Source organism: Hippopotamus amphibius, chromosome 7, assembly GCF_030028045.1.
Source record: "Hippopotamus amphibius kiboko isolate mHipAmp2 chromosome 7, mHipAmp2.hap2, whole genome shotgun sequence".
Lineage (NCBI taxonomy): Eukaryota > Metazoa > Chordata > Mammalia > Artiodactyla > Hippopotamidae > Hippopotamus > Hippopotamus amphibius.
The window spans coordinates 128,028,193-128,049,386 of record NC_080192.1 but is presented as its reverse complement, the minus strand read 5'-3'; the positions used below and the strand labels follow the sequence as shown (position 1 = coordinate 128,049,386).

The 21,194-nt window shown below is 46.3% G+C and overlaps 1 protein-coding gene across 2 annotated transcripts in view; it reads left to right on the top strand.

The window, feature by feature from the left end:
- The first annotated feature begins 994 nt into the window (after positions 1-994).
- The window catches only part of MAPRE3 (microtubule associated protein RP/EB family member 3), a 47,339-nt gene continuing 27,139 nt past the window's right edge, over positions 995-21,194 (top strand). For both annotated transcript variants that reach the window (XM_057742630.1, XM_057742629.1), the window contains exon 1: positions 995-1,159. The gene's annotated coding sequence lies outside the window, so the exon portion shown is untranslated. The remainder of the gene's footprint in view (positions 1,160-21,194) is intronic.

The following is a 21,194-nucleotide window of genomic DNA, read 5'->3' as shown; positions in this document are numbered from 1 at the left end:
AAGAGGTACGTACAAGATGGGTACAGAGGTGACCTTAAGATATTCATGGGAGTCAAGGCAGGGCTAAGGGAAGGAGACCCAGAAGTAGTTTGCACAAAGAGAACCAAACTAATGAAATCATAGAGGGGTGAACATAGTGGAGCCCTGGGCAGAGCACTAGAGGACAAGGACAGGAGGTGTGAACATGAAGAAGAGGGATTTAGAAGAACTGGGGAGGTCCATAAAAGCTAACCTAGAACAGGGAATTCGGGAGCACCAATGAACATATCAAGGAGGGAGCTGGTTATGAGGGGGTAGAATTTAAACCAGCTAGTGGGCAAGATGAAGAAACAGGAATTGTTTACAAATGCATTGGGGGAGAGACAATAAAGTTGATTAAAAACTCGTGACGTGTATAGACGATTGTGTTAGCTCGATTTAGGGGTAAAGGTATAGACTTTCTGGTAGGAAACAAAAGGGAATGTTTAACACAGGTAGAGAAAAATTGAATTTGGGGATTGGAGTAACAGGCTGCAATTGAAAGCCATAAACCAGGAGAGGAGAGAAAACCCAGCCTTAGCTCTCTCGTGTTGCTGAAAGAAAAGAAATATTCTCCTCTTTCTCCTTTGCAGTAGCCGTTTGAGACAGATAAGAATCCGTCATTTGGCTACTATGGAATCAGGTGTAAATGGTGGTTCCCTCTATGATCAGTTAGGGTGGAGGAATTGTTACCCTGTTGCTAAGGAAAAAGGAAGGGGCTGTTCCCAGTTGCCATGGTGACAAGGTAAGAGCGTTCCCTCGATACCGGCATAAATTTATGAGGCGGTGTGCTCTCCTTGTTGCTATGGCAACTTAGAGGGACTGTTCTCGTCGCCCCTCTCCTCCCGTCGCCGTTGCTAACACAAGGTGGAGGTATGGGCTGTCCTTCCCTTGCCAACCAGTTGCCTTGGAGACGGCGGGTGCCCTGGCCCCGCCCCGCTCGGACTGACAGCGGTGGCCGCATCGCGCCTGCGCAGTGCTCTCTTCCCCCGCAGTCTCTGTGCGTTGAAGCCGGAGACCGCGGCGGCCTCTGCTAGGACCCTCCGCCCCGGAGCCGCCGGCCGGAGCCGCAGCCTCAGCCTCAGCGCCCCCGCCGCCTGTCCCCTCCCCCGCCGCCTGCGCCGGAGCCACCTCGCGCACTGTGAGTCCGGGCCGAGGCACCGACGCGGTGGGGCTGAGTCAGCGGGAGGCCCGGGCCCGGGCTGGGGGAGGGGAACCGAGCCGCCCCCCTCGCCTCCCGACCCGCGCCCCCGCCCCCCAACCGCGTCTCCCCCACGCGCGTCTCCCTTCCTCCATCCCTCTCTCCCGGGCTGCCTGCGGCCTCAGCAGTCAGGCCTCCCCGAGCCACTCCCCCTCCCCTTCTCTCCCTCCAGACCTACCTTGGGGGTTCTTCCCCGCTAGATGCGGCGCTACCGCACCTCCGCTCTGGACAGATTTTCCCCAAAAAACTGCCTCCCGTTCGCCCTTGTCCCTTCTCCTTACTCCTCTTGGGCCTGACATCTCCGGCCTCTCCGGTTTTCCCCAGTGATATGCCAGAAAAAGAGTGACAAGGGAGAGAGCGAGGGAGACTTGGGGGAGGGGGAACGTTGTGCCTGCCCAAACCTTGGGGCCTCAGGTTTTCTGCCCACACGCTGCTGCCCCGGCGGGCGTGGGGAGGCAGGTCTGGACAGTTCTAACTGGCTGCTGAGAGCTTGTGGGGCTTTCCGAATAGATTTGCTGGGAAGCATTCCGCCCCATCATCATGATCGGCTACTGTTTAGTGAACACCCGCTAGTGTATGGTGGCCTTCTAGTGGGCTGAGCTCTTGCTTTGGCGGGCGTTGTAGAGAGGGACTAGAGGGAGTGGAGGGAGGGGGAAAAAGGTTGCGTTTGGGAGCTGAAGTTCCTGCGCTTCCAGTGTGTTGTTGTAAATAAGCATCTTGCAGTACTCTTTAAAATGCTACCCCCCCCCCCACCCTCCCCGCCCAACCGCAGTACAACACGGACATAATGGGAGGTTTGGAAACAGGCCTGATATCCTGTTTGTATGTTGAAGGGTTGTGGCAGGACTTGAACTCTGGTACCCGTAAGTTCCAAGTGGTAACCAACTGGGCAACAGTGAATTTTAACATAACACGTGCGGAGCGAAGGAGGAGGAGAACTGAGGCTTCTCTCTGGTGTAGGTCTGAGGCTTGCACGCCCTGCTTCCTTGCAGCTGTGTCTCTGTGGGGGCTGTCACCTGATAGGGCTTCTGGCATATCTGAACAATTCCCTAGGTTATGTTTGCTACCCATCCACCTGCCTATTGTGCATTCCCCAATCTTGGAATAGAGGAGGATCCCAAACTGTTTTCTTTTTCCAGGAGAAATGGAGCTGAAGTCAGAGTTGGTGCCCACAGCTAGAAGCTCTCTTAATAAACGTGCCTCAACTCGAGGGCTCCTAACTAATGTGTGTACCTCGTTGCCAACTTCCTTTGATTCTTTTTTTTTTTTTTTTTGGCTTCCAGATTTCAGTGTACTGTTAGATGATATGTGTAAATATCAGCCAATTAAACTGTAGAAGAGGCTTTGGGTTTTTTGACTTCAGGCTGCAAAAGGAGTAGATGGTTCAGTTCTAAAAATCATGGTGAAGGACCCACAGATTTGGAGTTTCTGGCTTGCAGACAGTGAGAAATAACGATTTTGCTCCTTCACTTTGCTCAATCATGGCCTATTGGCAGCCTCCTCAGAGCCACTCCCCACCCCCATGCCCATCAGATTAGTTTACAGTAGCAAAGACGGCTGTCGCCCTAGTTTTAAACATAGAGATGAAGTTCAGGAAAACTACTGCCCCCATGCAGCAGTGCAGTTTCTTCTGTTTCGAATGCCAGTCTGGGGTTTGGCGGGATGCACCTGCCTGTGGGGCAATGGGAACTATGGGGCTGGAGAGTTACATTCCTTCTGTGTGGTCCTCTCTGTGTCGCATAGCTCACCGAAATACCGGAGCAGGGCAGGAGCAGACAGCTGTGCTGGAGAGCTGCTCCTCCTGGGTTGAGTGTATTTTGGGAATCAGCGATGTTACTGGGCTGGAGGGTTGTGCATTAAGAAGCAAGAAAATGTGTCAAGGCTAGATAGATCAGGAGGGTGTGAGTAAAATGTTCCCGTTGCAGTTTGCTGTGGGACAGGACATTTTCAGAGCATCACAGTGCATTTTATATGGGTTAATTTACCTTTGAAATCCATACCAGTATTTTATGAAATAATGACGGAATGCCTTTTAAACCACTGCTGTTGGAAAACAGGACTAATACCTGTGTCTTACATGCCGCCTATCCAGTTGTTACTGACTGTAATTGTTAAGGTCAGGGAGAGGGACATGGTTTGAACCAAATTAAAGCTAAATCTATGTGATCTATGTTGTAGTTTTGTAGCACTGTTATTTCCTTGATTCTAAGACATACCAGCAATTTACCAGCAGCTTTTAGGTAAACGCATTTAACACCGCCAGATCAAAATATAGATGTTGAATCCAAGGTGCATCCTCATTTCAAGAACATTAAAACAACCAGGAAGGGGCAAGACTCGAAGGAGGGCTTTGTGTGTCTTAGAACTGAGAATGATATTTCTAATATTCCTGGGTGTGTGATGATCCTGAGAGCGCATGCATTGTGAGGACGGATTTCCTTAAGTCCTTTTCCTAAGCCAGCCTGCTTTATGGGGCTGTGTATGTAAGATGGTTGCCTGGAGTTAGGCATGGCAGTTGGCTGTTGAACAGAGGAAAGTTCCTATGTGGGACTCCAACCCAAGGCCTTCATATGGTACCCTCCAGAGGCTGAGTCAACTAGCTGGCAGCAGACATCTTATGAGCTATACCTAAACTTAGCCAGGTAACATCTTTCAGAAGCTGAACAGAAAGTATAATTTTTCTGAATCAGAATGCATCGATTCGTTTACAGACACAATTGTAAGGAACCTAAGGCACATGTCCTCTCCCCGTAGGATGATAAAAGTGAGGAGGACTTCAGATGGTTCAGTGTTCTCACTTCCAGATTTTGACATGAGACACCAAGAGTTAGTGACTTGCCTGAGGTCACCCAACTAATATAGAAAGTGTGTGAAACCATTTTGAAAAGTGTGTACACCATGCAAATTAATGTTGGTAGTTATTAGTGGCTGAGTCAGAATTAGAACCCAGATTGCCAGTCTAGGGCTATTTATTCTACAGTACCACGTTACCTCATCCCTCATGTTTAATATTCCAGAGGGTTTTCATAAGAGTAATTTAGTAGTCTGTAATTAGCCCTGTAGACAAGGGCTTGTTTTATTGTCTGAGATGTTGCGAAGCCAGGTGAAATTGAGTGTCACACTGTCTAATTAAATATTTATTCTTGCCACCTTAAAAATAATAATTTTTCCTCATGCATTTCAGCTTCAAGGAAGTTTTTTTCCTTTCTTAAATTTGTATCATCTAACATAAAGCAAATGCTAAGGTGGATGTTTGAAGTCTTCTCAACTTCTTACCTGGGAGGCCACTGCTGTATTCCAGGAAGCAAGGTGGAGAAGGCTGAAAGGGGGTGGAGAAGGCTGAAAGGGGGCGGAGAGGAGGAGCAAACGGGATTCTCTTCCAGATCCCAGAATGTAACCTTCTGTGGTTCCTGGAAGCCATAGAGATTTCTAATCCCTATCCCCGAGAAAGGGAGGTGGTCTGGCCTCTGGAAGCAGACAAACCTGAGTTCAGATCCCAGTCCCACCACTTCCTGGCCGTGTGGCCTTGAGTGAGTTATGGAACCTGAGTGCCAGTTTTCTCACCTGCGAGTCTGAAATGATAACTATCTGTTTTACAGGGTGGTTGTGAGGATTACATGAAAGGAAATATATAGAGTACCTGCTTAATAAGCGATAGCAACCATTAATTTATATTAAAACATATTTTAAAAACATATATATATATATAAAGTATAAAATAAAAAATGTCTTCAAAATGTTATCGTGGCCTAAGTCCATCATGAACCCTCAATTCAGCAGCCCCCATCTCCCAGCAGCCCTCTCAGTGTGTTTGACATGCACAGAGGGATTTATCCTGTGAAGACCTGGCCCTTGCAGTGTTATTTCAACTGCCAAAATAGGAGTATATGAACTGCCCCTTTGTCTCCATGTATTCAGCTGACCTGGTTATCTGAAAGGCTGGCAGGGCGGGAGCAGTTGACTAGGAGAGCACAGACTTGGTGTGTTTGTGTGTTGTGGGGGCGGTTGGTCCTCCGTTAGGGAGGCCAGTCTGGGAGTGATCTTAATTTGAAATGGAAAAGCTGCTGAGCTCTCCCTGGTGAGTAAAGCTCGCAAGGGCCTTCATTCAGTTCCTCTACTATTAGAGGTGTAGTTTTCATGGGTGACTGTGCTCCGATCAGCTCTGCATCTGGGAGATCTGGAGGGCAAGGGAGAGGAGCTATCCATCTTAGGAGGGAAACCTCCTTGTTAGTGAGGAGAGGCAAAGGAAGGTCATTTGGGGTGGCAGCAGTTCCAGATGGAGTCAAGGCAGAGACTACCATGTAATTTGGGAGCTGGGGCCAGCCAATCAGGTGGAACACGAACTTAAAGTCCTAAAAATTTCATTGGAAAGAAAATACCCATATGTAGGCACCTAAGGACTGAAAAGATAAACACAGCAGTTTTTACCTCTGGGAAGTGGAATTTGAGTATGGAGGAGTGAAAAGGAGACTCAAAGGAGAACTTCTCATTTTTGTTCATGGATAATTCTGTATGTGAATTGTTATAAGAAGCAGGTATGCTTTTGTAATTTAATGAAGACCGATAGAGTTGATAGTGGTTGTTTTTCAGTAAGTACATTTTGGTGAGCAAGAAACAGTTGCCTTTACTTGGAGCCGTCAGTGCTTGGGGCAGATGAGGTTAGGCTGCTTCCTTTGAACAGGCCAAGCCAGTTTGCACCAAACCAGGCTTGTAGGTGAGGACAGGACCCTCCAAAGTGGCTGCCAGGAAGCAGTGTACTTCACTGACATCCTACCTCGCCACCTCTTCCTAGTCTTTTCATTCCCTTCTTGAGAATAGTCCCTTCCTTCTCTTGAACAGTTGACGTAACCATAGCTATTCTACTAAGTTAATATAATTTTCAACTCTTGATGAAAATGGCATCTGACCAGATGACCTTTATGAAAAAATCCATGCCCTTTACTTAGCATCAAGAGGGCTTGAAGTAAAAAGGCACCCAGCAGAAATGCTGACCTACTCTGTTATGGTAGCTGAGTTTTACATCAGATCTGGCTGAGAGCACAATTTTCCCACAGTGACTGATTAACTGCTTCTCCTAGGAATCACTGGTAAACTGACAAAATTATTAAGTATTATTGAGCTTTAATTTTCTCATAAGTTGGTCAGTTGTATTTCCTAGCCAGATGTCCTGTTTATTATAGAAAGATGACACACCAATTATCGGCCACGTGCTTTGACTGGCTTAACCAAGAGTTAGGATGGGTTATGATGAGTAATCCACATTCCATCACCCAGGCTTCCCTTTGGCCAAGAGTACAAATTTGTGTGACAGTTGGCCAAGGTTGGTGAGGCATCCTGTGGCCAGGGATGGTTCTTCCTCTGTGTAGAGTTGACTGGCCAGTGCCGGCCTCAGTCCAATATCTCATCCTCACAAGCATCCTGCCCTACCAACTTTGCTAAACAGGCATTAACATAACATTGGTGTTTTGAGCTCTGGACGTGTCATTTGCCTAAGTAAATAAAGATTTGGCTTATCTAAATGTTTTGACTCCATGTAAAATTATTTTTTTTCCTGAAACTATTTCCTACATATAGGAGATACATACTACTTGTGTGATATATTTAAAATAACTGAACAAGAAGCACAGCTTCAAATTTGCCCAGTAATTTTGACAGTATATATAAAAAACCTTAGAAGGAACATGTATTTAGGGACTTCCCTTGTGGTCCAGTGGTTAAGACTCTGCACTTCCACTGGAGGGGGTGCAGGTTCAATCCCTGGTTAGGAAACTCAGCACTACTTTTCTGGAGTATTATTGTGTGGGTGTGTGACTTAAAAACATAGCCTAGGAACTCCCAAGTCCAATCATCCCAATGAAGTAGTTTCTCTTGACTCAAATGAGATGTAAAAAAAATGAAAAGAAAGTATCTTACAATATAGTCTTTGCTGCTTAACTTTTGCTGTTTAAATTTATCAGGTTTCAGCAAAACCCTGTATACCACAGAGCTTCATTTCGGGTGGACTTTTTCTCTCCATGTCTTTGCAGATTCTCTGATGGACCAGTTCCCCCATGTCTCAGGGGCCTCATTTGAGGCTTTCTCTCTTGTTTTGGTGGTTGTGTACCTGTCTGAACTATCTGTTTAGAAAGACTGTGCCCAGGCCTACAGCAGCCTCCTTCCTCCCTTTGCCCCTGGCCACATTCTGTTCCGCCCTCAGCTCAGAGGCCCTTTTCCTTCCACGTGTGGAGAAAGTTGGGTGCCCCGCAGTGGCCACCTGCCGGCAGAAGCCCTCTGCGGGGACAGGCTGGGCAGTGAAGGGAGGGGCTGGCCTGGCAGCTGTCCTCTCTCTCATTTTCCCATCCACGCACACACTGTGCCTCACCTCGATGGCCTGTCCAGTGGGTTGATACCTGCCCTCTACCAGTGGTGGCGTCTGCCCACCTCTGAACACTGGGGAGCCAGGATGTAGAGTTGAGGAACCATGTAGCCTGTCACACAGCTTGGCCTGTGCTGCAATAAATGTTTTCTAAGCAGGATCTGCCTCTTCTTCCAAGTGGTTCTGACTCCCCAGACACCTGTCCCAGACGGGGTGGAGGCCTGCCCTGCCACCTGGGATGGTTAATGAACAAGTCTTTGGGTACGGCTCACTGGAGACGCTCCACCACCTGGAGAGAGCGATTGTGGGAGAAGCATTCATCCTCTCTTGAGGGTGTTGTTGACCTGGTCACCTTGTAATTTCAATGGTGTTTCCTGACTGGTAAGAAATGAAAATTAGCTGCTCTGAGTCAGCAGGATCATAGTTGAACGAATGTGTGTTGTGCCGTGTGAAAGGGGCAGGCCTTGGACCACTGGATGAAATTAAATATCCCTTCCCAAGTGAGGAGTGTCTCACTGAAGGCTTATCTCCAGTGGTGTAACATGTACTGCGTAGCTAGACTTTTCTGCAGCACCAGCCTCTTGGCAGACAGTCGTCAGCCCCCACTCCTGTCCCTGCAGATGATTGCCTCTTATCAAGGACTCTGATTTAGTCTCTGATCTGTTCTGATTTTAGATGGGTAGAGTTCACAGCTGAAAGCTCCCAGTTTGGGCATCCTATTAACACCTTTAAGTGACAGGACCACTGCTAAGTACAGAGATGTGTTATGCTGGCCCTAAAATAGCAAGGTACAACATTTGGAGACTTGATAAGACTTGTATTCCCCAGAAAGTATAGTTTCCAGGTTTATAGGTTATTCATACAGATTTGCATATTGTCTTCTCGAGGCCTATTCTAAGTGAACTCTCAACAAGTGCTCTCCAAGTCCTTTCTGTTTTGTATTCTGAGTCATTATGGGGTATAAAAGAAATGAGATTCAACCCCTGTCCATGAGAGACCGCAGTCTGCTTTGGAAGATAAGCTGGATGTGTGGAATGATTAGTGTGCGTGATGACACTGGATGTCAGTGATACATCTGTGCTGCTATGTTGTATAAGACACGGTCTTTGCCCTTAAGGAATGCAGCTAACATTCTTGTGAGAGAATTGGACACAAAATTACATAAATCGCTATAACACAAGAGGATGGGGATTCCAGCAGTGATGGGAAGGGGTGCTTTGGTCACACAGGCAGAAGACTGACCCTGAGTTTGTAAGAGCTGGGGAAGGCTTCAGAGAGGGAAGCATATCAGAGCTGGGTGTGCCGGGTGATGCGGGATCCCGCCCACCAGAGGACAGATGAATAAGAGAGTTCAGGCAAAAGAAATGAAAAGAACAGCTTATTGTGAGTCACTAGCACTATAGAGTCAAATTCAAACAGGACTCTGAGAGGAAAATAATCATCGTGAACTGGAGGAATCAGAAAAGACTTCACGAAGGAAGCAGAACCTGAGCTGGTCTTGAAAATGAGAAAGCTTTGAGTAGAAAGGACACCAGAGAGGGCTTTCCACGAGGCAAGGTGCCACGTCCTGGAAGGAATGACTGGCCAAGGATCATAAGTAAGTCACCCTTACCAGATTGAGGCTGTGAGAGTTTGGACAACATTGGTGACATTAATCAGAAATTAGGAAGTTGAAGAGACAGTTTGGAGATAAGTTTTAGACATGGAGGACTAAAGGTGACAAGTGGAGACGTCCAAGTAGAGTGATCACGAAAGTCCAGAAGCTGAGGATGAGGTTGGATGGAGCTATGGGTGTGAGAGTCAACAAAACAGGAGCAATGGCTTCCCTGAAAGGGGGTCTCTCTAAGGGTCTTGGGTACAGAGCACAAAGACCAGAGCTCCAAGTAGTAAGGTTTGAGAATTGTCCATAATTAGGGAAAAGAGTGAAGCGATGTCGGAAGCAGGCTTCGGCATCAAGGGAAGAGAGCTTCAGTGCTGCTGGCTTAGCTCGACTCAAGGGTTTATCCAGAAGAAAATCATGGCAAGGGTGTCAATCCAGTAAAACACTGGAGATGGAAGCCAGATTGGGTAGGGTTAAACGGGGAACTGGGGACAAAAAAAGTAGAGAACCTCAGAGATGGTCCTCAGAGAACCGCAACAGGGAAGGGGAGAAAAGTAGTAACCAGAAGAAGCAGCAGGACCAAAGTTTTTTGTTATCATTCTATTCTTTATCAGAAAACATATATAAAATTTTAGTAAGCGTGTACTTTTTGTTTATGTAGTCTTTGTGTATTAAAGTGTGCTTCATCTACAGATTTCTCTATATCAACACAGTCCATACATTTGTCACTACAAATATCCCATTCCCTCTGTAGTATTCTATTGTACTGATACCAAACGTGCCTAGCCATCAATCTATTATTGGGCAATTGGGGTGTTTCCAACATTTTGCAGGTATAAACATCTCTGCTCTGAACATCACTGTACAAATTACTTTTCTTTTGTGTGTTATTTCTTCAAGGGCGTAGCCTATAAAGTAGAGTTACTGAGGCAAAGAGTACAAACAGTGTTTGGGTTTTTTACTTATAATTGACTTATATTTGTTTCAGGTGTGCAAATAATGATTCAATATTTGTATATACTGCAAAAAGATCACCACGATAAGGCTAATTAACATCCATCACCACACAGTTACAAAAAATTTTTTTATTGTGACCTTTTAGGATCTGCTCTCTTAGCAACTTTCAAATATATAATACAGTATTATTAGCTATAGTCACCATGCTGTACCTATATTCCCCAGGACTTATTTATTTTATAACTGGAAGCTTGTACCTTTTGACCACCTTCACCCAGTTCCCCCACCCCCACCTCTGGCAACCACTGATCTGTTCCCTGTATCTATGGGTTCAGTGGTTTTAGATTTCACATATAAGCGAGATAATACAGTATTTGTCTTTCTTTGTCCAGCTTATTTCTTTTAGCATAATGCCCTCAAGGTCGATCCGTGTTGTAAATGGCAGGATTCCCTTCTTTTCTTTGGATGAATAATATTCCGTTCTGTATGTATACCACGTTTTCTTTATCCATTCATCCACTGATGGACACTTAGATTGTTTCCGTATTGTTGTTGTTGTTGTTTTCATTGTTTTATTTATTTATTTATTTTTATTTATTTATTGGCTGTGTTGGGTCTTTGTTGCTGTGCGTGGGCTTTCTATAGTTGTGGAGAATGGGCGCTACTCTTCATTGCAGTGCGCAGGCTTCGTATTGCGGTGGCTTCTCTCGTTGCAGAGCATGAGCTCTAGGTGTGCGGGCTTCAGTAGTTGTGGCACACGGGCTTAGTTGCTCCACGGCATGTGGGATCTTCCTGGACCAGGGCTTGAACCCACGTCCCCTGCATTGGCAGGCGGATTCTTAACCACTGTGCCACCAGGGAAGCCCTGTTTTTGTTTTAATAGCCTTATTATACATTGTTCTCCATGATCATCCGACCAATTTACAATCAGAGTGAGAGTTTAGCGTTGACTTAGAATGACTTGTGATAGCTGGGAGACCTGAGCATATTTGATGGTGGAAAGGAAAAGGAGTTATTTGAGAAAATTAATCCAGATGCAAGAGAGAAAGGGAGCCAATAGGAGTGATCTGGAGAATACCAGGAAAGGGATAACTTTGCAGGAGAAGGAAGGACTCCCTTCCTCTGAGACTGGTGGGAGGAGAGAGTGGCTCTTGCTCCCCCTGACTTGCAGGGTGAAGTCCAGGGGAGATGACTGGAGTTCCTACTAATAACAAGCCTTTTCCTTAGTGGGACAGAGCCAAGGCCACTTGCTGCGGTGGGGGGTGAGGTCCTGAAGGTCTGAATTAACCACTGTGAGAGACGAGCCTGGGCGTCTGAGAGAGGAGTGAAAGTCTCGGGCAGGGGTGAGGGCTGAGTCGAACCCGTGAGTTCCTAACGGGCCGAGTCTCTGAAGTTCTCTAGCCTGGAGGAGCAGCAGCAAGTGCGGCGACACGAAGACGGGGGGCGGCCGGGCGTGCTCGGGGCAAGGTTTCTGGGGAGGCAGGGTTTGAGATGGCAGTGAAGCAGCTGGCCTGAAGGTCAGAGGTGGAAGGAAGCACTGCAAATCTAAGACAGGCGCTGGTTGTCAGCGGAATGAGGGGGAAAGTAATTACAGGCTCCAGTGAGAACAGAAAGGGGGTTTGGAAGATGAGGGGTGAGCGGTGAGGAGGTTATTGACACAAGAAGATTTTAATTTTAAAATTTTAAGAGGCTGTTTTTACTTTTAATTATTCACCTTTGTAGAACGTTTGGGGTTTTTTCATCTGTTTGTTTTGTTGTTTTCCTTAACATGAGCACGTTTTACCAGCAACATTTTTTTTAACTAAAATCTCTGGAGTAGAGCTGTGCCTCCAAGATGTGGTGGGATCACCGCTGAGGTTGATGAAGGAGGAGTGAAGAGGAAGGAGCATCACGGAGTCCAGCTTGATGCGGGGCCTGCACTGTGAGGTGTCTCTACTTTCAGCTATTGCTCCTGGGGTCACAGCTTGTCACTACATAGCAGCACCCAACCACCAGCCCTTATCCACCCACACAGTTTTAGTGTTGAAAACCTGAGCAGGCCTAGGCTTGGCAGTCATAGTTTCAATGTACTGCTGTGTGGGTCTGGCTGTTTCCGACTCTGCCCAGGTGCCCTACCGAGCCATTCCTCTCTGGCCTCTGTCCATGAAGGTTCTTCCTGCAGGCAGGTACAGCCCCTTGCCAAGGAAGCAGTTTTGTGAGTGGACTGTGGGTGTCATTTCAGCCTTAGTCATCACCTCCCTGGGTGTTTTGTGCAGTGTACAAACTGTGCAACTGTATATAGCAGCCCTGTTTCTCTCTTGCCTGTTTTGAGACTTGGCCTAAAGCCCTTGCCTTCTGTGACCCCTTTCCTCCTCCTGTCCTCCTAGATCATCCACTTTGACCCTGACTCTGACTGACACCCTTGGTTGTGGCCTGTATTTCACTTGCCAGATTCACATGAACTTCATGCTGCACCACTAAAGCCGCTTACCCAGCTAACGATGCACAGCAGTGACAGGGGCCAAGCAGGGAACTGAGCAAGGTGGAGACACATGGAAAGCAAGCGCCAGCGTCAACACAGGGATGTGGAAAGCCAGGGCCAGTGCTCTGCATCCTTTCCAGGGCCTTCGGCTGAGTCTAAACCTTGCCCGGACATTTTGTAATTGGTGTCATTAAAGCCAGGACTAAGCAGGAGTATGGCTCCCAGCCAGTCCCTACCAGGAAGGAACAAACAGCTCGGCGGTGCAGGCCTCCAGCCAGGTGGGGTGGCACTCAGGTGCATTGTTTTGGGTGGAGAATTAAATGGGCCCTTTGTAAACATGACCCCCTGCCGATGCTCTTTTCTCTTGCCTCCTAGTCAGCCTAGGTCTGAACAGTTAACCCTTGGCCCATAGTTAGCAAAACGAAGAGGAAGACCACAACTGATAGGCTGCAGTACACTTAAGAACCGTGAGCTCGGAGTTAGGAGACTTGTTAGACGACCCTGAACAAGGCACATCTCTTCCTTGATTCCCCACTTTCCTTTTCTATTAAATGAGGGGTCTTTGCATATGCTGTTCCCTTTGTCTGGAGCATTCTTTCCTGGCCTTTTCAGGCCAAGTCTCTGTAACCTCGCCATGTCTTGACCTAAATGTGGGGAAGTGAAGTGTGACTCCCACCCCCGCTGCACTCCAGGTTGGGTTCCCCATGACAGGGTTTTTCAAACGGCGGATTACAAACACTAATTGGTTGTGAGACCAATTTATGCGGTTATAACCAGCATTTTGTAAATGAAGAGACCAGGGAATTCCCTGGTGGTCCAGTGGTTAGGACTCTGTGCCTCCACTGCAGGGGGAAGGGGTTCAGTTCTTGTCTGGGGACCCTGCAAGCCACGCGGTGTGGCCAAAAAAAATAATAAAAGACCAGAAAATATCAGAGGGCATCACTCATAGTAAGAGTGAGAATTGTTTAACGGATCTTTCGTTTTCTTATCTACGTCTGTGTGTGTGTTGTTTGTATAAATATTGGATTGGATGTGAAATGAGCCTTTAACTAAGAGGCAGAAAGCCATTGCTTTCAGAACACCCTAGTCGTATATGTTTCCTCTGCAGCGCTTAATGTGATTATAATTACGTAGTTGTTTGTATGGTTTTATTACTGCTTATCTATTCCTCTGGATGGCAGGCTCCATGAATCAAGGATCAAAACTGGCTGACTCATCCATAAATTGTTAAGGCGCAACAAATAATTGCTGAACGAGTGGGTTTCTGAGGGGTACTTTGTTGCTGCCAGTCCTCAGTTCTGTGAGGCAGTTCCTAGGAGTCGGTAGATAGAGGCTGCAGTGATAAACCAAAAGCCCTCACATTCCTCCCTGCTGGACAAGGGTAACAGAAAGAGCGGTTCTTGGACCTCTCGGTCTCCACATCGGGAGGGAGTAGCACCGGAATCCCAGAAGACCAAACCAGCTGCCCCAAGTGGGAGGAGGGAAGGAGGATAGATACCTCCACCCTGTTCAGTGAGGCCTCACTTGGGCAGAGGTACCTGTGCAGTAACACAGAGAAAGGACGTTCAGAGACTGAACCCACCACATAATCTGTGTTCATATAAAGACGAAGGCGACTTGCTTAGTATAAGCTCTCCCAAGGGCTCATTTCCTACTCTACTGGGTGTGGGAGACTAGCCCCTTGACCCAGGAGTCCCCTGGCTTCCAGGATAGACTCCTTTCCTCCCTACAGCACCCCCCACCCTGCCCACCAGCACTTCCAGAGAACAGATCTGCTTCTTGAGGCATCTTCCCGAACCTAGCCAGTCTCACAACAGGTAGAATGAGTACCCTGTGCCTTCCCAGATGTGACGAGCCTCTGATTGTAGCCCAGAGGACTCCCCATGACCTGGAAGCCTCCATTTGCAAGACCCAGCCAGGCACTGCTTCAGTCCAGAGCTGTTCCGGGATGTGCTAAAGGTCCTAACTCACAGGGACTTTGCTTGCGAGGCCCTCCTGAGGGCCATGGGAGCCCAGTGACGGCACAGGCCCTGTCAGGAGCCCTGGAGGAGGTCCGAGTTGCCGCCTTATCTTCCAAGTTCATCATTTGAACTCAGGTGGTTCTGGCAGCGTCTAGCAGGTGACCTCTTTGGGAGGGATGAGGGAATAATAATCAGTTGTTTTCGAGCTCCCAGAACGGTTTGGGTTTGTGGCATTGACAGCCCCTTGTAGCAGTCTCTCCGAAGAGGCTGCCTGTCGGCTTCTTTAGGAAGCTTTCTCGGGTACCTGAGCCACACGTGGTGGTTGAGGCAGGAGGCGAGCTAAGAGAAATAACCAGGAAGCCTTTGACTAGCCACCTCTCACTTCTGGTCCTTTCCCCTTGTTGGAGATTTAGGGTTTGGGAAAGTGTTCTTCAAAGAGCCGCCAAGTCCTGTTACTCCTCTGATGAACACTCTTGAGAATTTTTGTGTCACTTCTCATTCTCACCCTAAAAACACGTGCACCCTAATCTGTATCCATACATTAGCTTTCCCATGAATTAAAAAAAAAAATTATTCTCAGAAATCACTATTACCTAGCCCATATTTCAGAAAAATTTCTTAGAACAACGTGTGTTTAATGCCTTTAGTGTATAGTAGTCATCAAAAAAAACCTTTTTTGGATAGCAAATGTAAGTTGAAATTGCCTTTACAAAATTTTTAAATTAAAACATTATGGAAATGTATGAAGTAAAAAGTAGAAAGTAGAAGTCCTCCATAACTTTGTCCCCCAAGGAGAAATCAGTGCCACAATTTTGTTGAATATTCCAGTTTTTTTCTACACACATCCTCTAACATATTCTTTCTTTCTAAAAACATGGGATCCTACTTTTTTCATTTATAAAAAAAAATGGAAAAGATAGAAAATCTTTTAAACCACTGTAATTCCACCACTCAAACAGTAGTGGTATCAAGGGGTGGCCAAGGTGGGCTTTAGTACTGCCCCCTCATAGAGCTGCCCCAGCTGAACCTATAGTCCAAATACAAATGTGTACTAGTTCTGCAAATGCAGTTTCAAGACTCTCTTCTGTCTCCCTCTTCCCACCAGATTACCAGCCCCGAGCCCCTCCATTCATGAAACCTGTTGCCACCACGCAGTTTACTACAGTGAATATATTGCTACGTTTTCTTCCAGTTTTTCTACATTAAAATCCTATCTACTTAAATGTTTCCAGTAGTCATGTTCAAGAACCAGTGCACGGTACACGTGGAAAGCACTTTCCATTGTCCCAGGTAACATTATATTTGGTTTTATCCCTAGTAGCACTACTCACAAGACACTGAAATAACATCAAGGAACTTTGTTGTGAATTCACCCCGGGAGGTGCTTTCACTGCTAGTGAAGATGCTGAAATATGTGGCCAATGACTTGTTTAAGATCAGAATAAAACTCTGCCACAGCTGGACTTAGCTACAGATGTCTACGTGTGTCAGGATTACTGGCTGAATTGCCTAAATTCACTGAAACACTGGGAAAGGAGTAGAAGGGACATTCCCAGGTTCTGAATTCTTCCTTCGCCAGCATGGTTATCAGGTGCTTAGTACCGTTTAGATAGATGTGCTTCAGCCCTGAGAGAGGTTAAGATGTGTGCTGTTGAAACTCTTTTCTTCCCTTTGGGGAAGGATGTTGGCTCTTCTTCGGAGTCGGTCTGAATCCCACCTGGGCCATCCTCCCAGCTCATGAGATGTCTCACAGTATTCTAGTTCTAGGCTCTCTTCTGTGCATCTCATTTCTCCATGGTTCGACAGCGTGGATCTGAGTGGCTGAAGCCATCCTCATAGGAGCAACATGGCAGAAGTAGGCTCTGGAGGCCCTGCCACCCCCTCAGGTCTGGCCTAGGCCAGTGCCAAGGCCACAGAACAACCAGCAGAACCCAGAGCCATCCCCACAGGGTGGGAGAACAGAGAGGGACTCTTCAGCTCAGAGAGTCCAAGTGAGAGGAGATGTGATCAGTCTGTGTATTAATTTCCTATTGCTGCTCTAACAAGTTACCACGAACGTGGTTGCTTAGAACAATGTAAATCTATTATCTTACAGCTCTGGGGGTCTGAAGTCGGTATCATGTGGGTCGAATGGTGGCTCCTCAAAAGTCCTAATCCTCAGAACCTGTGACTATTACCTTGTATGACCAAAGGTGTGATTAAGAATCTTGGAAAGGGGTGCTTACCCTGGATTATCTGGGTGGGCCCTAAATGCAGTCACAGGTATCCTTACACGTGGGAGGTGGAGGGAGTTTTGAGAGGAAAGAGGAGGAGAAAATGTGACCACAGAGGCAGAGCTTGGAGTGATGTGGTCACAAGCCAGGGAATGCCTAGAGCCGCCAGGAACTCGAAAAGGCAAAGAACAGATTCCCCTCAGAACCTGCAGAGGGAGTGCAACCTTGCTGACACCTTGATTTTGGACTTCTGACTTCCAGGACAGTGAGAAAATAAGTTTCTGTTCTCTTAAGCTATCCAATGTGTGGCAGTTCTTTATAGTAGTCCTGGGAAACTCATGCAGGGGGTTAAAATCAAGGTGTTGGCAATGCTCTGTTCATTCTGGAGGCTCTAGGAGAAGATCCTTTCCTGGCCTTTGCCAGCTCCTGGAGGCTGCCTGCATTCCCTGGTTTGTGGCCCTGCATCGCTCGGACCTTGGCTGCCATCATCACATCTCTCTGACCCCTCCCCTCCCCCTTGGAAGGACCCCTGTGATTATGTTAGGGCCACCTGGATAATCCAGACTAATCTTCCCATCAGAAAATCCTAACTTAATCACATATGCAGAGCCCCTTTTGCCAGCTAAGGTAACATATTCACAGGTTCCAGGGATTAGGGCAAGAACATTTTGGTGGGGAGGGGCCTACCACAGTCTACAAATCCTAAGGAGTGTGGATAGGAATGACGGATCTGTTTACCACACCCCTGAGTGTTCAAATGAGATGCTACTCCCTGAAGTAAGCAAGGTTGTATCAAAGGAAACACTTCTTTTGCAGAGCTAGTAGACATGGAATGCATTACCTTCACAGGTTCTTCTAGGCAGAAAATGGTAATAATAAATAAATAATATCTTTAAAAGATGGTGTATGAATGTGAGCTGGGCAAAGTGAAGTTCTCCCTTTAAGCTTTTGAGGTGATGATGTATGGAAGGGGGGTGTCTCCTACGTCCTTCACCTTTGGTGCTTATCAAGCAGACTAGCTGAACTGGTCTGTAAGGGCATTCCATGCAGCCATCAGTCATAGAACTCTTGCCCCTGTGGAGACACAGCCTCTTGGAGATGAGCCAAAGGATGAGTTACAAGAAGTATACATGGTACTGGGATTAGAGGTAATGGGGCAAGTTCATTGTAGTGGCTTGGGGAGTTCAGTGTACAGGGCATGTGGGAAAGGTTATGGTTCCTGTCGTAAAAGATGGAAGTGGTTCGTGGGGGTGTTGGTCAGAAGGGAGAGTGAGAAACTGAAGAGCCACCATTTGAAACATATTTCCACCTAGAGGTGTCAGAACTCAAGAGAGAGCGACCCAGTAATTGTTGCTCTTGAAGGCAGGTGGAGTTACTTGAGGCAGCTTGAATCCACATCAAGACCATCAGGGCTTCCTAGGTGGTGCAGTGGTTGAGAATCCGCCTGCCAATGCAGGGGACACGGGTTCGATCCCTGCTCCAGGAAGATCCCACATGCCGCGGAGCAACTAAGCCCGTGCGCCACAACTACTGAGCCTGCGCTTTAGAGCCCGTGAGCCACAACTATTGACCCCACGTGCTGCAACTACTGAAGCCCACGCGCCTAGAGCCTGTGCTCCACAACAAGAGAAGCCACGGCAATGAGGAGCCCACGCACCACAACGAAGAGTAGCCCCCACTCACGGCAACTAAAGAAAGCCCGCGCACAGCAAAAAAGACCCAACATAGCTGATAAAATAAATTAAAAAAAAAAAAGACCATCAAAAGCAGAGTTCCTATTCTGCTCCTACCTGTCTCTATTCTGCTCCTACCTGTCTCTCTGACTCTGGGAAATAATTATTTCTTCCTCAGAAGTAAATAAAACTTCCTACTTGGAGAAGATGAGAAATCATTAATTATTAATATTTATTTTCATATTTACAGATGAAAGGCATGCTGACTTCAGAGGAGTAGAGTTAGGAAGGGGGGTGGGGAAGAGAATTAATTCTCAACATTAAAATTATCTGCTAGAAAACACTCAAGGCCTATTTTGAGAAAATTTTTCATTGTTGAATATAAAGTTGGAGAATCTTGAAAGGAGATTTGACAACCAGTAAGGCATCAGAGAAGAGTCTGTTAGGGCAGAAATGCTTGTGTTCCTAACCACTCAAACTCATTTCTAGGACAGGGCATTAGACAAAGGTGTTCTGCATGCTTGTGAAACATGACGAGAAGTTATGGTGAGTGCCTCGGAACCTCACCAAATAATTAATGGCTTCATTCTGCTTCAGCTCCTCTCTTCATAACACGGAGGTCTGAGACTCCAATTAATGAATTTTACTTTATAAAGAAGCAGCATGTTGGATACATGCTTTAGCTTAGGTCATGAAGCTCAAGGTAGGGGACGAAAAAGAACCCATCATACTAAGGCGACCTCTCTGTAGACCACACGACTCTCCCCTCCTAGGCAGGTGGACTGGCTGGAGGCCAGTTTCTAGCCTCCAGCAACATCGTTACGTGGTGTGTCTCTTGGCCCACTGGTTTCAGCAGCACATCAAGAAACACCCACTAAACTCCAGAGGCCCTGGGCAGCCGCTGTTCTGTTGATTCCAGGAGAGAAATGGCTTGTCTCTGCTGTGAGCTGGATACTGTGCAGGCTGCTTTCCACATATTGCCTTGATTAATGAGAAAAGTGACCCAAAGTCTGTAATTCAGGGGAAAGGACAATAATACCACAAACAGGATGAAAGGCAGGTTTGAATTCTGTTCTCTGCTTCAGTGTTGACTCACCAAGGTGGGAAAGTGAGGTCTCCAGTTCCTCTATTTATCCGTCTATAAAATGAGGTTATTACCTGTTCCCATTGCCCAACCATGAGGTCAACATTGGGAATGCTTTGAACTTCTCAGATGAAAGATGATATAAAACTGTAAAATGAAAAGCTGGTGTAGGAGAGGATGCCAGAAGACTGAGAATGAAACAGCCAAGTGAGAGCAAAATGTAAGGATGCCAGGACTTTCTGCTGTGCAGCCATGAGGACTTTCTGGGGCTTCATTTGCCTTTCTTGTCTTCTGAAGGATGGTGTGAATACACACTCTCATAGAAGGGGAGGCAGGCTAGTGTAGTGGTTAAGGGCAAAGGCTTTGGGGTCACCAACCTACTGAGTTAAAATCTCAAGGGAGGAGACAGCACAGCTACAGTTTTGAGAAATTCCCAAGGTGATTCTGATGCACACCAAAGTTCAAGGAACACCACATCCTCACCAGACTGCTGATGGTCCTCCAAGAGGCTGTGTACTTCCACACCTCTTATACGCGCTCAGGCTGTCCCCACTCCCTTCCTGCATCACAAGCGTTGTCTCTTGGCTTTTCTTACTACAAAATGAACTCCAACTCTTCTTTCAAGGCCAGATCACATAACACCTTTTGCCCAAAACTTTCCCTAACCTTTTCAGAGAAATTAATTATTCTTGGATACAAAAGACAACTCGACCATCAGAGAATGAGGTGAATCTGTATACACTGCATGGAAAAGTAACCATGATATTTTTAAAGGGAAAAAAAGTTACAGAATATTTATATTTTGATTCTGTTTTTCTTTAAATAATGGAACAAACGGTGTATACACAGTTGGGGTATCTAAATTAAAAGATCTGAAGAATACATGTACCTGATACCAGGAAACTTTACTTTTTATTTTATACACATCTGTATTATTTGAATTTCAATACCACTTTTTTAGTTTTTTAAATTCAGTAATAATTAACATGATTACCAAGAGAGTAATTGCTCAGATAATTACCAGGGAAGAATGGATCGATGTAAGAGCTCTTGTATATGTCATCATTCTGTGTGTCTCTCTGCACGGTTCAGCTGTGAGCTCCTTGATGGCAGGGACCTCGTCCTGTTCATCGCCTGTCGCCAGTGCCCTGCACTGTCCCTGACACATGGTGGATACACAGTGTGTACTCAGTGAATTTAAAATGTCTAAAACAGTCTGGGGAGGCTTGGTTGATCAGCCCTTAGGACCACATGTGTGAGAGTTGATTTCCCGTCCTTCACCACCACCACCAACCCACACACATCCTTCCTTTGTGCCAACTTCCTATGAAAAACTGGATGTGTATAATTGTTTAATCTCATGATTTGAAGAATTCAGAAACTGTCATTACTTCTATAATTAAGGGAGAAGAATAAATGAGATATGTTCATGTTTATTATATTTACATCTAAAAGCTACAGCAATATTTTTTGTCCAAAAGTGATTTTAAAGTCATATTTTATGGGAAGCAGGATACTTATTCTCACTGAGTAATGTTCTCAGATTACTAAAATTAATACTAACCTATTCTAGAAGTTGTGGATGGGTTGTTTGAGGAGAAGAGAAAACAGGTCATTCAACAAACATTAAGCACCTACGTTGGGCCATGCTTTAGAATTAAAAATACAAAT